The sequence below is a fragment of the Megascapheus bottae genome, chromosome 2 (assembly GCF_031878675.1).
Source record: "Megascapheus bottae isolate mThoBot1 chromosome 2, mThoBot2.hap1, whole genome shotgun sequence".
In the NCBI taxonomy this organism is placed as follows: Eukaryota; Metazoa; Chordata; class Mammalia; order Rodentia; family Geomyidae; genus Megascapheus; species Megascapheus bottae.
In genome coordinates this window covers 27,643,717-27,664,631 of record NC_143510.1, presented here as the reverse complement: position 1 = coordinate 27,664,631, position 20,915 = coordinate 27,643,717, and positions in this window count along the sequence as shown.

Below are 20,915 nucleotides of genomic sequence, written 5' to 3'. Positions count from 1 at the left end.
CAGCAGCATGGGGGAGCGGCCCTGCCCACAGGTAGCAGAGCCACGGCTTCCAAGGCTTCCAAGGCCGTGGAGGGCCAGGGTACAGAAAAAGGGCATGGCGGCTCCCCTCCCGTGGTAGTGAGGTCAGAAACCATGCCCACAATCAAGAACATTGCCCTCAGTTTACCAGCAAAAGGCAGAACAGAATGCATGACTCGAGTGGTAGAGTGCTAGCCATGACTGAAAAATACTGAGTGAGGGCACCAGGGCCCTGAGTTTAAACCCTGGTATGGACACACACACACACACACACACACACACACACACACACACACGTAAAATGAAATTAAAGCACCCTTGGATGCATTATGGGTGAAGCAGAGATAGCAGCCCTCCTTGGCCTCAGGCCTGATGTGAAGCCAAGAAGATAACATAAGGAAGATGCTTTAGGTTTGCAACAAAAAATACGAAATGAGAAGAATGCTACTAATCTTTGTTAAGAATAGTTGCTCTAAATGATCTTGGGGGGGGGCAGGAAGCAGCAATGCCCACAGAATGGTGGGGTACCCCCCTGAGATGTGTTAGCAGCCGTGAGGAAAGAGTGCCCATCCAGACATCCCACAAGCCCCTCCTCCCAGCCTACCCTAGAACACCTTCAGGGGTCACAGGGGACTGTCGCCCCTCTCCCAAAACCACTTCCCATGCTCAGCAATGCAATGCCTGGGAAAACCCGGGGCGGCCAGAAGCTGCCCTGGAATCCAAGTGGCAGGAAATTGCCATAAACACTTCTGCACGCTTGGAAAGTTTTCTTTATGATGAAAAAGAATACCATATAAAAGTTTAAAGGAACCAATAAAGACTGTGAAAATGAGATGATGACCGAGGCAAGAGGCTCTTGGCCAAGGCTACACATGCCAGTGGCTCACACCTGTAATCCTAGCTACTCAGGAGGCTGAGATCTGAGAATTACGGTTCAAAGCCAGCCCAAGCAGGAGTCCGTAAAGCCCTTATCTCCAATTAACCACCAGAACACTGAAAGTGGAGTTGTGGCTCTAGGTGGCAGATAGCTAGCCATAAGGGTAGAAAATTAAAAGGGGGAGGCCTGAGTTCAAGCCCTAGCAGTAGCACAAAAACAAAGCATAACAAAAACTACTGGCTGAGCCAGGCCTGGTGGTACTGTGCTGTCATCTCAGCATTAAGGAAGCGGATACAGGAGGATCGTGAGTTCAAAACCTGCCTGTTGTTGAAGAGAATGGAGGCAGGGAGGCTTCTGTATCATTTCTGGGCAGAGGTGAATCCTGATCGGGAAGGGAGACTGGGTTAGGAAACAAGGTAAGTTGTCATCTCAGGAATATTCAGAAGGTAAAATAGATATGACTCAGAAAAGCCTTCAGAAATTTTGCGAACTAATGTTGACCTCAGAACTTGGGGCTCACATTGATCTCTAGGCTCCTGGTCCTCCCAGGCCACCCCCAAAAGTCCACATGGGGAGGTAAAGGCAAGTACCTAGCTCCTCAGTCTCAGCAGATTTTTTAAATGATGCAATTCTAATTCTCACCAGCAGGTGGCAGCACAAGATAGGCGGGGAAGGGTGGCCCTTCCTTATGCGTAACTGGCTGGTGACTTGGCACTCACCAAGGGTGGGGGCCGGTACCTTGGTATTGTCACAGAGCAGTAACTGCTGCACTGTTTTCCAGATGTCCCTAGAGCTTGAATCACCCCACTCCCTTCTAGCAGCATCACAGGGAAGGAGCCACTGTTAACCCCTTTTGCATATGAGAAGACCAGAGAGGTCTCATGATTTATACAAAGCCAAGGCACCTGGAAATAAGAACCAGAATCCCAGTCTGCCTCTAACACTACTGCAGATCGACTCTTCAGGGATACTTGCCCTACAACTGCAGGCAGGCAAACTTCTCCATCCATCCACACGCTGCTCCTCCCTCTGAAGATGGCACCCAACCTCTGGTCCCCATGTCCCCAACCTCCACCACCTGCTTTCATCCCTCCAAGACCCAGGCTGGCGGCTAACTGTAGGATGGTTTGACTAACTGTGGAATGGCTGAAATAATGTAGTCTTCAGGGTTGACGTACATTGAGACTGCCCCAATTGACTGTTGACTTCCTCGTGGCCCTGTATAAGCAGCCCAACCTGCAAGAGGGAAGAAAAGAAGGGGAAGCAGCCTTTGCAACAGCTGGACCCAAAAGAAATGATAGGGAGAGAATAAACAGAGAGCTCAGGAGGTCACTTTAACACAGGGGGTCTCAGAAGGCTTCTCTGTAGAGGTGGTGACTGAGTATGAAGATTCAAAAGAAAATAATAATAATATAAAGAAGTATAGTGCAGAGTGGCAAGAAATAGCACGTGCAAAGATCCTGAGATCCCAGAACTGTTAGGAAGGAAAGGGGATGAGAAAGGAGGTCCAAAAAGCAAGTGAGTCTTGGCAAGTATGCACTTAGGAATGAGACTGACGCTCGTCTGTGTGTTCTCAACCACGTGTGATGTTATTATGTTATTATGTATGTACTCCAGGCAGACTCAGTGCTAGCAGAATGGGAAGAGTGATAAGGTTTCACCAAGAGCAAAGCCATCCAGCACTGTGCAGATGAGTATGTTTGTCTATAGGTCTGCCTGTCTGTCTCTACCCATCTCCCTCTCCTTTTCCCTCTTCTTTTCCCTCTCCTCCTTCCCCTCCCCATGTGCCTCTCTCTTCTCTTGTTCACACACACACACACACACACACACACACACACACACACACGGTAGAGAGACTGAAGTTCGAAGAAGTCAAATTATATCCACAAACCACACCATCTGAGGAGTTCTGAGGATCTGAGTGGTTTAAGGAATAAAATTCAAACCCAAGCTGACCGCAGCCTTCACCTCTACCCCAGGCTGGCATGACAAGGCAGGTGGCACTCAAACAAGGCAGACGACTGCTGGAGGCACACAGGACTTGGCTTCTGGCCTGGATTCCAGCCTCCAGATACTTTCCTGGCCTGAGCCCAAGCCAACTGCCCCTCAGCCTCCGGGTCCTGTCCGCAGCTGCCCCACAGATGAGGGCATCTGCCGGGATGAGGGCTCTTCCATGACCTGTTATTAATAGGGCTGACCCGCACAAGCCTGCCTGAGCCGGGCACCGCAGCTGCCCTGGTGCCCAGTCTCCCAGCAGTGCCCAGTCAAGCAAGAAGACCAAGTCCTGCCTGCAGGGCCAGCCACAGGTCACCTGCCACGCCTGCGCTGTGCTGTCCATGGCTGCCCTGCTTCCCTCCAACCGGCCAGTGGCCTCAGTTTCCCTTCCTGAGAGAGGAAGGGGACTGGGAGGGGAAGAGCTGTCGGAACCCCAGAAGCTCAACGGACCAGCTGGGGACACGCAGCCCCTCTGTCAGGATCAATCACTCTAAGCCTGTCTGAGGCACTCCAGGCTTGGAAACAAACAGCTGTGAAAGTCACCTGTGTGCCTGCAAGAATGAGAACATGGCGGGCTCTGGCTTGAGGTACCCCTCGGGCCCTGGTTCCTGAGCGCAGCAGAAGCAGGGAGGATCTGCCTGGCCCCCTACAGCTCGCGAAGACCATGGAAGTCATCCAGGGAAGGAAGATAAGAGCCCCTGTGTCTTGGGAAGGAGGATGGAGGGGGGTCCAGCCACCCACCATGGTGCCTTGGCTGGCTCTGCCCACTGCCTTCCCTCCTCCAGCTCACAGTCAGAACTGTCTCTGGAAATCCAGCTGGCATTCCAGGCAAAGATTCCTGTCCTTAAACACACATGCCCCTACTTCCTGGCATCCTGGGTACCCATTAAAAGTTCCCCAGGGGAGGGGCTCATACAGGGAGATTCAGGCCAAAATAACTAAATAATAACACTAAGCAGCTCTTACCAGATGTTGGGTTGTGGACACATTATTTAAGTCTTTTCTTCCTTATTCCCTCATTTATAAAATATGGGTAAATCAGAGTCACTCCCAAGGAAGCTCATTGTGAGAATTAAGTGAGTGAAGGAATCATTTGGAAAAGTGTCTGGCAGCTGAGTGCTAGTGGATCACGCCTGTAACCCGAGCAATTCAGGAGGCTGAGATCTAAAGATCACAGTTCAAAGCCAGCCATGGGAAACCAAGTCCATAAAATTCTTATCTCCAATTCACCACCAGAAAACCAGAAGTTGCACTGTGGCTCAAAGTGGTAAGAGCATTAGCCGTGAGCAAAAGAGCACAGGGACAGGGCTCAGGCCCCAAGATCAAGCCCTATGACAAAGAGGGAAGGAAGGAAGGAAGGAAGGAAGGAAGGAAGGAAGGAAGGAAGGAAGGAAGGAGGGAGGGAGGGAGGGAGGGAGGGAGGGAGGGAAGGAAGGAAGGAAGGAAGGAAGGAAGGAAGGAAGGAAGGAAGGAAGGAAAGAAGGAAGGGTGCATGGCATGCATTTGTTCCGTGCACATTATATTCATGCTATTACCCAACTGTCTCCAGGTTTGGTCTTAATGCTGGGAAAAGGGAGGGCTGGTGGATGCCTCCACTGGGAAAATTTCTCAAAATGTAATCCATGCCCCCACTTCCCCAGCATGAGGAAAAGGACTTGTGGGAACACCCAGACCATTGGGATCAGTCCACGATGGTGGCAGGGTGTGGGGGGGGCATGGATGCAGCTCCTGTCTGGGGATCCTGCCAGTGCCACTGTTCAGCCATGTGGTCCCAGGCTGTAATCCCAGCACCACCTGTGCCCTGGGGCCTGTGATGAGGGCCTGATCCCTCTGACCTTGACTTCTTGTCTGTAAGATGCAGTTGACCAAGGGCCCCCAGCTAGCAAGGGCCCTGAGCTGGGCAAGATGAGGAAACTCAGGCCCAGAGAAGGGTTGCTTAGAAGCGATCCTGGAGCTAATGGGGAAAAGTGAGGCATGGTAGGTGTCAGGAAGCAAGGGTGACAAGTCAGATCAGTATGTTAGGTGACCCACCCTTGTTCATGGCCAGATGGGGAGGTCACAGGGAATGCCAAGCTCATGGCAAAACTCCTAATGGGATCACGCATTTGGGTGAGCCAATCAGAGCACAGCCTTGAGCCAACGTTGGCCTCCCTGTGGTCTGTGTCCACTCCAGGTGACAGGGCTGGTTGCAAAGAACATGACCTCTCCAACCAGGTGTGGGCAAAGAGAATGGAAAGACAAGGGAAAAGTCTGGGAAGAGACAGAGCTGGGGACCAGGAGTCAAAACCCAGATCGCCTGGCTTCTGTTTATCATAGGCAGGTTACCCACTTCTCTGGGCCTTGGCACGTTTTAATCTGCACAGTGGGTCCCCCGATTCCTGCCACAGACTTCGAAAAGATCCAATCATGTGTTTAATACATAGAGATAAAGTCTGTAATATGGTTTACAACATTCTAGAAATTTCAGAAATCAGTCAGGTAGCTAGGCCTTGACACTGGACATAAATACAAGTCAGATGACCTAGATAAGAGGCCTTATTTTGAGCCTTGCAAAATGAGGCTACCGGTTCTTGGGTAGCAAAGGGTCCTAAAAAAGCAATCTCCATGGACCACAGATACCAGCAGAGCCCAGGTACTCTACTACCCCGCCCCCGCTCCCCCTAAATGGAGCTCAAAGCCACAGGCTTCCTCAGGATACTGGTACAATGTCCACACCCCAACCTGTGGCTCATACCTAAAATCCTAGCCACTCAGAAGGCTGAGATCTGAGGATCAAGGTGCAAAGACAGCCCGGACAGAAAAAAATCAGAGAGACCCTTATCTTCAATCAAGCAGCAAAAAAACCTGGAAGTGGGGGGAGGGGGTGTGGCTTAAATGGTAGAGTGCCAATCTTGAGGGAAAAAAAAGGCAACCAAAGCCCTGAGTTCAGGCCCCAGTACTGGCACAACAGTAAGTAAATAAATTAATAAATAAATAACTCAGGCTGATAGTAAGGGGAAAGATCTTGCTTCTCAAAGACAATGATGCAAAAGCATTTCCATCATTAGCTCTTGGAGACAAATCATCTTATTACCCCAAAGGTGTGGAGATGTTAAGCATGCCTCAGACCATGCAGGGGTGACATGTAAAGCAAATAGTCTAAAGAGCTTGAGTCCCAGCTCCACACAGGATAAGGGTTCAAATCCCACCGGTACCCTTGCCTTCTGTGGAGATGTTCCCCTAACTCCACAGTACCCCAGCTCTCCACAGCCCCCCCCCAAGAGACCTGTCTCCACCACCTCCATCACGGGAGGTTTTCCTTGCTGGGAACAACTACAGAAAGTATGGGGAAACCTGAGGGATGGCCTGGAAGGAAGCGTTCCATCTGACAGAATCCCAAAAGTGCACAGCTGGCAAGGCCCACCGGCTCCCCCAGACAATAAGTCCTACCGTGATGGATGGGCCTGCCCGCACTCTGCCAGCTCAGCCCAGCCAAGGCCCCATGCCAGCCCCTCCACTACCTTCCACCCACCACCTCAGACAGCATCTCTGAGGGAAACTGAGGCCACACATCTGGAGGCTTAGCACTGAGGGGAGGCCACAAATGAGCTACCAAAGGTCTCCTGGGCTCACCAGAAGGCCAAGACAGACATTTCCCAGAACCCAAGGGAGGAGAGTGACAAGACAGCATCCTGGTTTCCCAGAATTCTTCTGGCCTCTTGGCCTTGAACAGCCTCAGTTTCCTCATCTGCATATCTTTATGCCCTGCCCAACCTATGCGCCTGTCGGAGGAATTCAGTTCCTGGCCCTGGCTGGAAGAAGGCTAGAGACAGAGGAACATGGAGGCCTCATTGGGGAGGTCATTCAGGGGCCACCTTTCTGGACTTTCTGGCTGGATTGAAGAGATATGGTTCCGAATACTGACCTTGGAATGACCTTGGCACTTACTTCTTAGCCAGACTCAGAGCAAAACACAGATGCACAGCCTCTTATTCAGAAATGACTAAGGCCCTGAATCAGGTTGTAGGACATTCATCACGCCCACCATCAGAGCTCAGAACCCTCCATGACTGCACAGGCCACCAGCCCAGAGAGCTGGCCTGTGCCAGCCACAGGAACATCCTGGGGCCTCTGAGATTAGGTGCTGGTATGCAGTTTCAGGTCTATGCCACTCATGCCATCTGTTCACCCCCTGGACTTGCCAATCCTTGAGAATCCTCTTTCCCCAGCCTGAGCAACTTGGCAGCTGCATTGCTCCCCCTCCACAGTGCCTCTCAGAGGCCTGGGTTGAAACCCTTGAACAAAGTTAGAGCAGAGAAGTCCTCCCAGGGGAATGCTTAGAGACCACTGCAGGGGGGGGGGGAGGGGATGGATTGGCAGCAGCTGAAAGGGGCTTTCATTCTCCTCCTCTCAGGCCTTCTTCAAGCGGGGTTCGGGGTTCGGGAGTTGAATTCCCCCAATAAACAGTTAGGCAGTTCACAGAGATGCTGAGTACACAGGCAGACTAAGCAAGCCTCTGCCAACGGGGCTGTGCCGGGTGCTGGCTTCTCCCTGCCATGCCACAGTATTATCGTGTCCTGCCCAGAGCAGATCTCCCACTCCGCCTTCTCAGCCCACACTTCTTCCAGGAAGCCCTCCCCGAGTAAATCTCAACCATTTCACAGGGCAAGGGGACAAACTAAAGGGAGGGAGGCAGGCTCACCTCACAAAGCTGTGTTTGTAGAACTAGATCCACAGGGAAGGAAACAGGCCTGGAACTCCTATGGCACCCCAACTTTCCTGACACCAGTCCCTAGCCTGGGAAAGATCCTGTTATACTCTGAAAGCTCTTTGGCCACTCTGCTGAGCTGACCACAGCTGTGATGTCACCTTCCATTCTGTGATTTGTCCATGGCAGAAGAGAGTCTATGATCCATGTTTGACTTAACTATGCAGTTAACATACAGTAGGTGCTCAATTAACAACAGAAGGAAGGGAAGGAGAGCTGGAGTCTGGTTCTCATGAAGTCAAGGGCAAAGTTGAAGTTCAAGGTCATGGAGGAATCTGTGGGAACCCCCCAGTCTGAAGAGCCCTTCACAGGATCCAGGCTCAGACCCTTGTGTGCACACGTCCTGAAAAACTTCCTGTCAAATGCAACCCTCCATCGCTTGGTTCCTCATCCATTCAGCAAATACTGGCTGGGCACCTACTGAGCACAGGATGCCAGGCTGTGGAAAAGACAGGTAGGGAAGATCCAGGCCCTGCCCTTGAGGTGCAGCAACCAGCGAGAGAAGATCCAGCCCAGGACGATGTGGCAGCACAGGCCCCAGGCACTGCAGGGCCAGGAGGAGCAGTGGGCAGGGAAAGTCCTGTGCCCAGGCCCCTCTCCAGGTGCAGGGACAACTACCCAAGCCCAGAGGTGAGGTGCTGAGGCCCAGTAGCTCACGAGGCATGTGAGTTTCTAGCTCCTGGTCAGAAGCCTTGCTTTCTGGGGCCTCCCATCCCAAGTTCGAGGGTGGCCCTCAGGGAGCTTCATGCCTCTGCTCCCGCTGCACCCTGTGAAAAACATGGGCTGCCACACTCGCTTTTGCCCCCCTTGTCATTGCACAATTATCCAAAATAGAGCTGAGAACTGGATACCTGTAGTTCACGCCTGTAATCCTAGCTACTCATGAGGCTGAGATCTGAGGATCACAGTTCAAAGCCAGGCCAGGCCAGAAAAGTCTGTGAGACTCTTGTCTCCAATTAACCACCCAAAAGCTGGAAGTGGAGCTATGGCTCAAGTGGTAGAGAGCCAGCCTTGAGCAAAGAAAAGCTCAGGGATAGTGCCTAAGCCCTGAGTTCAAGCACGTACAAGTGCATGCGCACACAGAGAAAGAAAGGTGAGAGAGAAAGAATATGACTAGTAGGAAAAGGAGAGAAGAGATGTGAGCCCGGGGGCCTTTTCTCTCCCTGATGTTTTTGAGGACAAGGGCAGAAAGTACCACAGGAGCCTCGGCTGTGAGGCAAACCTCATTTCCTAGACAGAGACTCATCTGAGCCATCTTTCCTGGCTTTGTCCACCTCTTCCTGTCCCTCCATCTCCATACACTAAGATGAAAAATGACCCTGCTGGAGGGGTGCTGAGTGACCCTGGCCAAGATGCTGCCCCTCTCTGGGCTCTAGTTTTCCTCCCACAAAGCTACAGCAGCATCGGGGCTAAGCCCTGGTTTCAGGGTAAAGTCAGAAGAGAAGTTAGGGGCAATTGTTCCTTGAAGGGCAGCCCTGCCCCCAGATGCAGGGCTGAGACCCTCTCAGCAGCTGGTGGTGCTTTTCTTGTTTTCACAACTGATGAGGAGTCAGATAAGACTGCCTGTGGAAAAGCAAGCTGGTGTTCTGGTCCCGCCCCCACCCCCTGCACTGGAAAGCGGGGACTCACAGAGACTGTGCGACACAGCCTAGCCTTGCACCTCGCCCTTGAACGCCACCATTAATCTACAAGATGGCTACTTCCTGAAGATCAAACGAAGAATACTTCTAATACTTGGTGTTCCCGGGAATCCCCTCCACAGACCCTGCCCCAAAGGCATCAGGTTCGCATTCTTCTACCAAGACAAAAACCTTCAGACAGGAACACAGAGAGGTTCAGCTCATTGCTCAACATCACACAGCAGAGCCAGGACTTCAACCAAGGTGGATGTGCCTGCACTGGCCCCACGGGGGTCCGCAAGCACCGGGTGAAACAAACCTTCACTCTGCTGGGTGAGGATTAAGACCCACCAGGAGTGCCAGGCTGGAAAGGAGCTTTGAAAGTTCAGAAGAATCTAATTTCTGCCTCTGGAAAGGGCTGGGAGGTGGGGCAGGAGCACACTCTCCCCCCCCCCATCCCCAACCCCGCCCAATCAAAAGCTGGCCTTCCTGCAGGCTGAAACCTCAAATCTCAGCTGGCTTGCTGGACCCCAGATCAGCTTTCAGAACAGTCTCCTGCCCCACCCCGCCCCCACAGGAGGCTTGAACTGGGGACTTTGTTCAAGGGAGAGATCAGATGGCAGGGCCAGGGGTGGGGGACGGCCTAGGTGTTGGAACCTTCTTTGGTCATCTAAAAATCTAAGCAGACTGGGGCTGCCAGAGAAGCTAGACGTTGGCTCCTGGGGCGTCCTGGGGGCCTGGCACAGCCACAACGTGCTGAGGCTCTGCCAGAAACATGACTGGCTCTGCCATGGGGCTCTTCTCTACCCACCCAAGCTCTGGGGATGGCTTTGGGTCATTTTAGGGTACATGATGTGGGAAATATTTGTGGAGAGTCCTACCATGGAGTGGGGGAGGGGGTGGGCACAGTTCCTACAGCAAAGATTCTGTGGTGACTTTGATCCAGCCAGATATTTCCTGGTGATATATAGACTCCCTGAGGGCTGCCATGACAACTGACCAGCCATGGAGGGACTGAAAACAACAAGAAGGCATTGTATCCCAGCTCTGGAGGCTAGAGGCTAAAATCAACACACCCCAGGCTGTGAGGGGAGGAGGGGGTCTGTTCCTCACCTTTCACCTAGGCTGCTGTGGGTCTATCCTTAGCACTTGGGGCTCACACATGCCTCTTGCCAGGCATGCCCGAGTGTTTTCTTATGAAGACACCAGTCCAATTAAGGTTTATCACCTTCATTACATCTGCAAAGATCTTGTATCCAAATAAGGCCATATTCATTCGTACTTGGAGCTAGGATTTTTTTAGTGGGGGGGGTTGGGAGAGTGTACCTCAATTCCTAACAGGGACCCCAGTCCCCTAGTCCTCTGGTTTTGGTCCTCAGGCCCCTGAAACTGTTACTCTGCATAAATCCCATCTGTCTTTCATCAGCTTACTCTCTCCAGCCCCTTCCCCCAAGTCCACTTCAGCTCCCACGGGGTGCAGTACCTTCTCACCACAGCAGAACCAGATTCAAGCTCAGAGTCTCTATGCCTCCACTTGGAGCTCTCTAGACCCATTTGCCCAGGGTCTGAGCTCAGAGCCACGCCTTCCCTGACCTCGACGTGATGTCCCTGCCATGATCTCCCACTCTGCAGAGGCATCACTTCACTCGCCAGGGTGAAATGACCTTCTTTGCCTATCCTTTCTCTGGGTCACGCTACCCTGATGCTCGGAGTCCTGCCCAGGCGTGACTTACAAGCGACGAGAGTGAACGAATGCAGCCACCCCTGAGGGAGTGCACCCCTCATCTGCAAATGGTCCTCAAGGATTCATTCATTCTGAGGCCAACACTGACGCTGGACTGGACCCTGGAAGAAACCCCAGCCATGCCAGCCCAGCCCCAGGTCCACCCAGCGCTCACCCGTCTGTTCAGGAATTAGGAAAGCAGGCACTGGCTTTCCTAATTCATACCTGCTGCCATGACTCCAAATGGATACCAGCCTGGAGATACCCTTCCTCATGCCTATGCCCACCCCAACAAAGCCCTGGCCTGGAAGATGAGGAGAAGGAAGAGGAGCAGGAGGAGGAGGAGGAGGAGGAGGAGGAAGGAAGATCTCAAAATCATGGAAGTGGAGAAGCTTGAGAGTTGAATTGCAACGTGGGTGCCATGAAACGATCAAGAAGAAAGTGTCACTGAGAAGAACGAATCTGGCCGTGGCCCTGCCGACAAGATGGTCCTGCCTGCTCAGCCAGCCCCACTCTGGAGGCATGGCCTTCCACTGTTAGAACTCCCTTCTAGAAAGCACTGGTTGGTGATCCTAGAGACTAGTGAGCCTGGCCCAGGCCTGTACCCCTGGGAGGCTGCGTGGGAGCTCATCTGAACTAAGCTATTTCCTGTCTTCTAAAACCCCTACTTCACCGTACGCACTAATTTAGTGCATAATCACTTTCTTCTTCTTCCTCAGAAATGGTCTTTGGCTAAGAAAAACCTTAAATTTTTCATTATAATTTTATTAAGAAAACTATTGTGCTGGACTACGGGTGCTTGAACTTAGGGCCTGGGCTCTATCCCTTAGCTTTTTCACTTGAGGCTGGCACTCTACCATTTGAGCCACACCTTTACTTTCAGTTGTTTGCTGGTTAACATGAGATAAGAGTCTCATGGTGGCTCATTCCTGTAATCCTAGCTACTCAGGAGGCTGAGATCTGGAGATCTCAGCTCAAAGTTAGCCCAGGTACTAAAGACTATGAGATTCTTTTTTTTTTCATTTTTTTATTGTAATTAATAAAAGGGTTACATGATATTTGCCATATAGAAGGTGCATTAATTCACATACATTGATACCCTTTCACATGTCTTGGTACCTTTTACCCTCCACCCCCGCCCCCCCCGTCTTGGTTTTCCCCCCTTCCCTATCAAATTTCAAATAATCAAATACAAATAAATTCAATATATCAGATAACAGAGTGAGGTACTATGAGATTCTTATCTCCAATTAACCACTAGAAAACCAGAAGTGGAGCTGAGGCTCAAGGGGTAAGGTGGTTACCTTGAGCTGAAGAATTCAGGGACAACACCTAGGCCCAGAGTCAAAGCCCCGTGACCGAGAAGAAAAAAAAAAAAAAGAGTCTCATAGACTTTCCTGTGCAAGTTGGCTTTGAAGGAAGATCCTCAGATCTCAGCCTCCTAAGTAGCTAGGATTACAGGCATGAACCATCAGCAATTATTTAAAGTGTAAAGTATTTCGTGTAGTTATATATAGCTACAGGACTCCCTGAAAACCTGGGTACAGACTCAAATCTAAGCATGACCTAAAGCCAACAGCCCTGGAGTGCCACCAGGGAAGACTCTGGTCCCTGGACCCTCAGCTTGCCTCTCCTCTGCTCTGGGTCAGAGGACACCACTCTCCCAGACACTGCCCTGCAATCTCTAAGTCCTAAAAAGCCTTCCCTGGGTCTCCTGCACTTTGCTTCTTTACCCAAGGCCGTGCCTTGAGGCTCCGTGTGTTGCTGGGTGTCTCGGAAAGGCATCGCCCAGTGCTCCCTGGTGTGAAGAGACGGAAACTATCTATCCGTGCCCTTGGTGATGGCCACAAATGTCTGTCTCTCAGGAGTGAGCTTAGACATCGCAGGACAAGTACATTCTCACTTCTATCAGGTAAAGCCCAGTGAAACATTCTACTCCTGCCCAGGCAAGGAACTGTACGGCTCTCACTTTATGTTTTCTAAGCTTTCTAAATTTTGTGAACGTGGTGTGAATATACTGGTATCTTGTTGTGGGCTTCCCCTGATTTACAAATCAATTTAGAAACCCTTGTTGTTGTTGTTTTTTAATATACTCATTGTGTATTTATAAATGTTCACCACATCTTAGGTGCCAAACAAATGCAGATACGTCAGCTGAGTGTCACAAATACCAGAGTGTCTGTAAGTTTAACTGAAGGATAAGATCTGACTAAGATTACCAAACCAGGAACAACTAAAATATCTTTGGAAAATGTGAAGTACAGAAGATACTGAATGATAACAAAATACTATATATTGAAACTTCTGGAACTTGGATAAAATAGTACTTATATACAAATCTGTAGTCTTAGATGAATATATTTTTAAGTTGAAATTTAATTAGCTGGAGGTTTTAGCTAAGAATTTGGTCATAAAAAAAATGACAGTCAAAGTGGTAGAGCATTAGTCTTGAGAAATGAGCTCAGGGATAGAGCCTATGCCTTCAGTTCAAAACCCATGACTGACAAAATAAATATATAAAACAAAAAAAAATGACAGGACCCAATTATAATGCACAGAAGGAATGAGGATGATGTAAAGAACTAATTAAGTGGAAAACAACTGTAATATTGAGGAGCGATGTGGCCCAAAGTTCTTTTAAAGAGTAAAGAGGGCTGGCAAAGTACTTGAGTACAGCATCCAGGGTTTTAAAAAAAATCAAGAGCAAAAAGTGGCTAACTATCTATGACTTGAAAATGTTTGAGCTTTCTAGAACATCTAGAAAATGTTGAACAAAATGGGCTTAAGGAGAAATAGAAAACCTCGAGAGTAGTTCAAATGGTAGAACATTTGCCTGGCAAATGCTGAGTTCAGTCCTCAGTACCATCAAAAGGAAGAGGGGAAAGGAAGGGAGGGGGAAGAGGAGAGGACAGAAAAGGAGGAAACAAAGAGCAAAGGAGAAAAGGAGGGAAGAACGGAGGGAAGGAGGGAAGAATGGAGGGTGCTGAATTGCTACTAACATTTAAAGCAATAATGAGATAATTTCCCTACAAGAAACCCATGAGATCTCTGTTTAATAGGTGAATTCTATTAAACTTAAAGGGACTCCAACAGTTTAATTTTGTGCAACACCTCCTAAAAATGAGGAACCCTACTTCATTTTATAGTAACCAAAAAACTTTGATATCAAAACTAAACCAGGACAGTGGGGGAAAATAAGTCACAACAGGACAATCCACTTGCAAACACAGACAGGCTGGGGGGGAGGGGACGGGTAGAAAAGAAAGAAAGAAAACCTACAAATCCCAAATCCTGGGACGGAGCCACTTATTCTCAGATTGCTTTTAGCCTGTGTGTGCAGATATGCCCCCTCTGGCAGTTAGTCAGGGTCAGCTAATGGAATGCTATGGACTCACTTTCCTTTAGACAGAGCCAGGCCACAAGCAGTGGAAAATTCCAGTAGCATTTTTTTTCCAGGATTGTCCCTCAGTCAGATGAGCAGGCAGAGGAGAATGCCAGGTGACTTACACCAGGCTGGTCCAGACCCTGCAGCCCATCTCTGCCCTTGGCTGGCCTCCCATGAACACACGTGCAGGAAGCAATGGCTGTCTAGGGCATTTATGACCCAGACCTTGGACAAGCCCTAAGAGCCACAGCTTCCTCCTGCCTGGCCAAGTCTCCATCACATCACATGGTTTACCAGGAGATACTTCGGTGAACTTCTAGGAGTTGATACCAGCCCTTAGAAAGGGGCAGCAGAGAAGGCTTCTAGAAGGAGTGAGACAGACAAGAACAGGGTAGCATCTTCCCAGTGTAAATCTAGAGAATGGAGGCTGGTACTGAATTCAGTTCAGCTAGGCAGGAGTCTGGAAAGGGATAAGGCAATGTGTATACAGGGAAAGGGGGTGATGGAGCCTGGGGGTACCTGAGCTGAGCTGGAAGGCCCAGGACCAGCTAGCTGTTATCTCTAGTGTCGCATGAGGAGCGTGGGCCAGGATGACAGGCAAATCTCTTTGACTCCTCACTAGTTTTGTGGCCTGGGCCAGTGCTTCAACCTGTCTGCCTTGGCTTTCTTCTCTGTGTAGGCTGATGGAACTTACAGAGCTTGGCACATAGTGTGAGCTCAACAAATGGCTCCATTTTTTGTCGTTATTTTGATCAAGCCAAAGGAACTGCTGGCCAGAGTTGGACAGATCAACCACCTCCTTGCAAACAGATGCTAACTGCAGCCCAAACAGAGGTGGGCAAGATGGTAGAAACTGTGAGAATGGAGGGCAGGCTGATTCCCAGCAAGGAAAAGACCCCACACTCCCAGACAATGGGTGAATGGCAGTAGGATGAGGGAAGCTAGCCTGCAGATATTTTGGTTTTGGTCTTTGCTTTCTAAACATTCTACCATACTGCATTTTTATTACTTTAATGTATGTTTGTATGCTATTAGTAAGACTTTAACTAGACCTGGGTGCTATCTCTTAGCTTTTTTGCTCATAGCTGGTGCTCAACCACTTGAGTCATTGCTCTACTTTTGGCTTTTTCCTAGTTAGTTGGAAATTTTTTTTTAATTTCAAGAATAAGAATGGCCTACAGACACATGAAGAAATGCTCAACATCTGTGGTCATAAAAGAAATGCAAATCAAAACAACTCTAAGATTCCACCTCACTCCAGTTACAATGGCCATGATCAAGAAATCTAATAACAGATACTGGAGGGGATGTGGGCAGAAGGGATCACTACTACACTGTTGGTGGGAGTGCAAACTCATTCAACCACTATGGAAAGCAGTATGGCACTTCCTCAAAAGACTAAACATAGAGCTCCCCTACGACCCAGCAATTCCACTACTTGGCATTTACCCAATCGTCCAGAAACAAGGACATACTAAATCCACTAGCACAACAATGTTCATTGCAGCACTATTTACCATAGCAAAGATATGGAACCAACCCAGATGTCCCTCAGTTGATGAGTGGATCAACAAGAGGTGGTATTTATACACAATGAAATTCTATACTGCTGTCAGAAAGAATGATATTGCCCCACTTGTAAGGAAATGGAAAGACTTAGAAAAAATCATATTAAGTGAAGTAAGCCAGACTCAAAGGAACTTAGGCTCAATGGTTTCCCTCATTTGTCATATTCAGTAGAAACCGTGGGCTCTCCTAGCAGAGATTTACAATAGAACAAAACCTAGATACATAAGGCCATATATAAGACGCTAAATGAAAGGACCTCCAGGATATAGAAACAAAAGCCATATAATGAGTGATTGTAGTCCTTAATGTAGTATGTTGTCTGTCCCTTGTTGTCCCTTGGTTATCTCATATGGTTACAGTATTTCACCTTGTTACCTGATATATTGTATATATGCTTATTTGGTTATTTGAAATAGGATAGGGAAGGGGGGAAAACAAGATGAGGGACAGGGGTGGGAGAGGGAAATGGGGACCAAGACATGAGAAAGGGTATCAATGTTTGTGAAGTAATGCACCTTCTATCTGGTGAATATAATGTAACCCTTCTATTAATTACAATAAAGATATGGAAAAAGATAATAATAATAATAATAATAGTGAAAATAATAACAAGAGAAAAAATTTCAAGAATGTTTTTCTGCCCAGGCTGACATCAAATCCTGATCCTCAGATCTCAGCCTCTTGAGTAGCTAGGATTAACGACATGAGCCAGTGGTGCCTGGCCTCACATTCTTGTTATCTTTAACAGCGAACTTTGTTCCTGTCATTGTTTTAGACTACTTAAGTAGCTAGCACATTGCTATGGTAGAAAACTTCACAGTGCTATACCACTGCATGTTCTTCACTTTAACCCCTCCATGTACTCACATGGTTTCACGTGGTATTGCAAGTATGATTGGTGTTACAGCCCCTTTTTCATGCTCCACAACACTCTGGGGCATCTTCTTGTGTCAAGACATTTTTAAATAGGAATATAATATTCTGAGTAGGGAATACACTATAGTTTGTCGAACTAATTCCTGGTTTTTGACAGTTGGGTTGTTTCTTATTTCTTCAATTCCTAGTCAATATATTTTGGCATACCTCTTTTATTCTTTCTTTGAGATACATTCCACTTATGGGCTCATGGGTGCTTTGTATGAGGCTGGGGATTTACATTGCGGTGTGCCCCTAAGAGTGTGCAGAATTTTCCTAGGAGAGAGAACTTGACCTTAGCAGACCCTCCAAGGAACGCCTTTCCACAGTCAGAGGACATGGAACATGACGTACAGAGATGGCTTGCCTGTTCCTTCTTTCATGGCTATTAAGGAAACTATAATTTCCTATTCTAATGTGCAGGTTTCTACCCAAGTACTTTACATGAAGGTGGTAAGATTCTCATGCCCATTTTATAGACTGCAAACTAAGATCAGAAAGGTTAGATACTGCAAGTCCGTGATGAGCCCAAAAATCAGACCCCAGAAAATATCTTAGCCTACACTCTTGGCCACCTGCTCTCCTGGATGCTCTCCTAGTCACCACCCAGTACCATGAATGAGTCCCCCAGAGCACCAGAAGCAAGTCCTGTCCTGTGAAGTCTACCCTACAAGAGACTGGATTCACTGATTCCTTACTAGTCAGGCTCCATAAAGGAGCATGCTCAGGCTGGCTCCTTCCAGAAGACAGAATGCTCCAGTCCATGCTCTCTTGTGTGCCTTAGCATTCTGCATGCTAATCAACTCTAACCAATCAAGAAGAAGCCAGGGGCAAGGCTGCTGCTTCCTGACCCCACCCTCCAGGGAGAAGAGGCGGAGTCCCAGCCACACCCAGGCCATCACTTGTCCACTACCCTTGCCAGGGGGACTGCTATAAGTAACCCTATCAGGACACTCCAGGCCCAGCTCTGGCCCCACACCTATGTCCAGGACACACATGAAGCTTTACCACACTGCCTCCCCACCCCCAGATGCAAGGTGACTCTGTGGAAGAGTCCCGTGGGGCTGTGGCAGGTGGGACTGAGGGACAATTATGGACTGTAAGTGATGGCTCCATCCTAGAGCTGGGGAGAAAGAGAATGGCCATCTTTATATTCTGTTTACTGCCTACCAAAAGTAAAGTATCAACATGGCAGTCAGGGGAAAAAAATACAGATTTCTCTGAGTTTAGTACTATCCCATTTCGTAGAAGAAATGCATGCTCAGAAGGATTAAGTCACTTGCTCAAAGCCACACAGCTAGAATCAAAGATGAAGTAGAGTTTCTTTCCGCAGCCCCACTGCTGTCCCAGCCAGGAGGTAAGGTCCCTACAACCAGGCGGCGTCTAGCTCCTGAGTGATGGGGCCTGGCCTCCTCTTTCCCCATATCCAAGCCCTGATCCCACCACCTGTCCAAGCTCCCCCGGTGGGGGGGGCACAGCCCCTGCAGATCATGGAAATAGACACACACAGCATGCACACGCACGCACACGTGCGCGCGCGCACACACACACACACACACACACACACACCAGCTCTGACTTGCTGTTTATTCATTAATAAAAGAATGCCCAGGCTATTTCGGGCACCTGTAATTTTCTACTTGAATAACCAGGGAAGTGGCTGCCTGCCCGCTCTTCTGCCCTGCTCATGGCGCCAGGATGAGGAAATGCGATCTCACTGCTGTAATGGAATCTGGGCCAGGCCTCATTGTTAATTTTTTTTTCTCTTTATCCCATTCCAGAAGCTAAGTGCTCCCCACTGCCCATGCCAACCCTGAGGGGGCAGGGAGGGTAGAGCCCTGGCCAGGTTAGGGTGCTGGGAATTAGGGGGTTTCTTAAAGTACAAGGGGAAAATTCACTGGGCCAATTGCGAGCTGCAAGATTCTTGGCAAGTGGCTCAACCTCTCTGGGCCACAGTTTCTCCCTCTGTAAAATGGGTTAGCAGCACCAGCATGGCAGGCTTGGCTGGAGGGCCATGCCTGGCTCTTGGGTACCTATTCCCTTTCTGCAGCTGCTGTCCTTATGCCATGCACCAGGAATGCTCCTTGACCAGGAAGCCCAGCTCCTCTACTGACCAGCCATGAGTCCTGGGCAAGTCTTTCTCCCCTTATTGCTTTAAGGAAAAGATCATTCATTTTATTTCTTCTTTTTTAGGCCAGAACTGAGGCTTGAACTCTGGGCCTGGGCATTGTCCCTGGGCTCCTTTAGCTCAAGGCTAGTGCTCTACCACTTGAATAACACAGCCACTTCCAGATTTTTCTATGATTAATTGGAGATAAAAGAGTCTCATGGACTTCCCTGCCAGAGCTGACTTCAAACCACGATCCTCATATCTCAGCCTTCTGAGTAGCTAGGATTACACGCGTGAGCCACCAGCGCCCAGCAACTGTTCATTTCTAATCATGATTGAACAACCTATTCTGTGCCAGTCCCCAGCTGCTTTACATCCATTAGTTCTAATTCCCCCAAATCTGTAGCCATTTAAAGGTGCAAAAACTGGAGTTCAGAGCGGTGTCTTGGCCATGTAAAACACTGGGCACTCAGCTAGGAGGGGGCGGAAGTCAGCCCTGGACAGTGTTCTGCGAAGCCCATTGTTTCTGTCTCCTATCACTGCAAAAGCTGACTACTGCTCTGAGCCAGCCAGGAGGCTGTCTTACAAGTGTGTGTTAACACACACACACACACACACACACACACACACACACACACACACACAAATGAGAGAGAAAGAGAGATAAGAGAGTGGGAGCTACATTCTAGTCTATGCTGGCAACTGTAGAGGTCAATCTTCAGCTGTATCGTGGGCCAAAGAAAATGAGCCACATAGGGTGGTGGTTCATCACATTCAAGAGACATTTGGAAACCAAGCGTAATGTTGAATGCCTGTAATTCTAGCTATATGGGAGGCAGAGACCCACCAAAAGCTAGCCTGGGCAAAAACTAGTAGACTCCTTAGAAAATTAGCCGGGTGTGATGGCACCTGCTTGTGATCCCAACTAGGAGGGGGTGGAGACAGGAAGATCACAACAAAAGACCAGTCCCCACTAAAGATGAAGAACAGGCACCAGTGTCACCTGTAATCCTAGTTACTTGAGAGGATGAGGTCTGAGGATTGCAGTTAGAAGCCAGCCCAGACAGAAAGTCCATGAGACTCCTATCTCCAACTAACCCCCCAAAAGGCAGAAGTGGAGCCATGGCTCACATTGTAGTGTGCTAGCCTTGAGCAAAAGCAATAAGAGATAGTGCTCAGGCCCTGAGTTCAAGCTCCAGGATCAATCTAAGAAGAAAAGTCCATGAGACTCTTATCTCCAGTTACCAACAAAAAGCTAGAAATGGATTTGTGGCTCATAGTGGTAGAGCCCTGAGTGGAAAATTCCAAGCAAGAGCATAAGACTCGCAGGAAAGAGAAAGAAAAGAAAGAAGAGAAAGGGGAGAGGAAGGGAGGGAGGGAAAGGGAAGGGAAAGGAAGGAAAGGAAAGGGAAAGAGAAAGAGAAAGGGAGAGAGGGAGGGAAGGAGGGGGGAATTAGATCCTCAGTGGAAATAAAATGTGGAAAGCTACCAAAATGTCTCTGAAAAACACTGCTCATTAGATGGTTAATAGTGAAATTTACTTTTTGCTTTAGCTTTTCTGTGGAAGTGGGGTTAACACAAACCTGGTTCTTGGCTCTGCCACTTTGCCATTTAGGAAATTACTGTACCCCTCTGAACCTCAGTATGGGGATACTGACATTGGGCCCTTTCTCCAAGACAGTTTATGGACAGAGAGGGGGCCTCTTGGCTTCTTCCCCTTCCAGCTATTACAGAGGACCTACAACCAGCCTTCCCTACCACCAAAATCAACCTAGTCACTGGGGTGACCAGTGAGCTGTGAACCTGCCTCTCTCATCCTGGGACAATTCCCCAAGCCTCTCAGGACAGGGCACATCTGTTCTTCTGAGCTCAGGAGGCAGAGGCAGGTCTAGGAAAAGACAGGGAGCCAAAGAGAAATGAACTCCAAAGATAGGAGGATCCCAGAGTCTAAATAGGT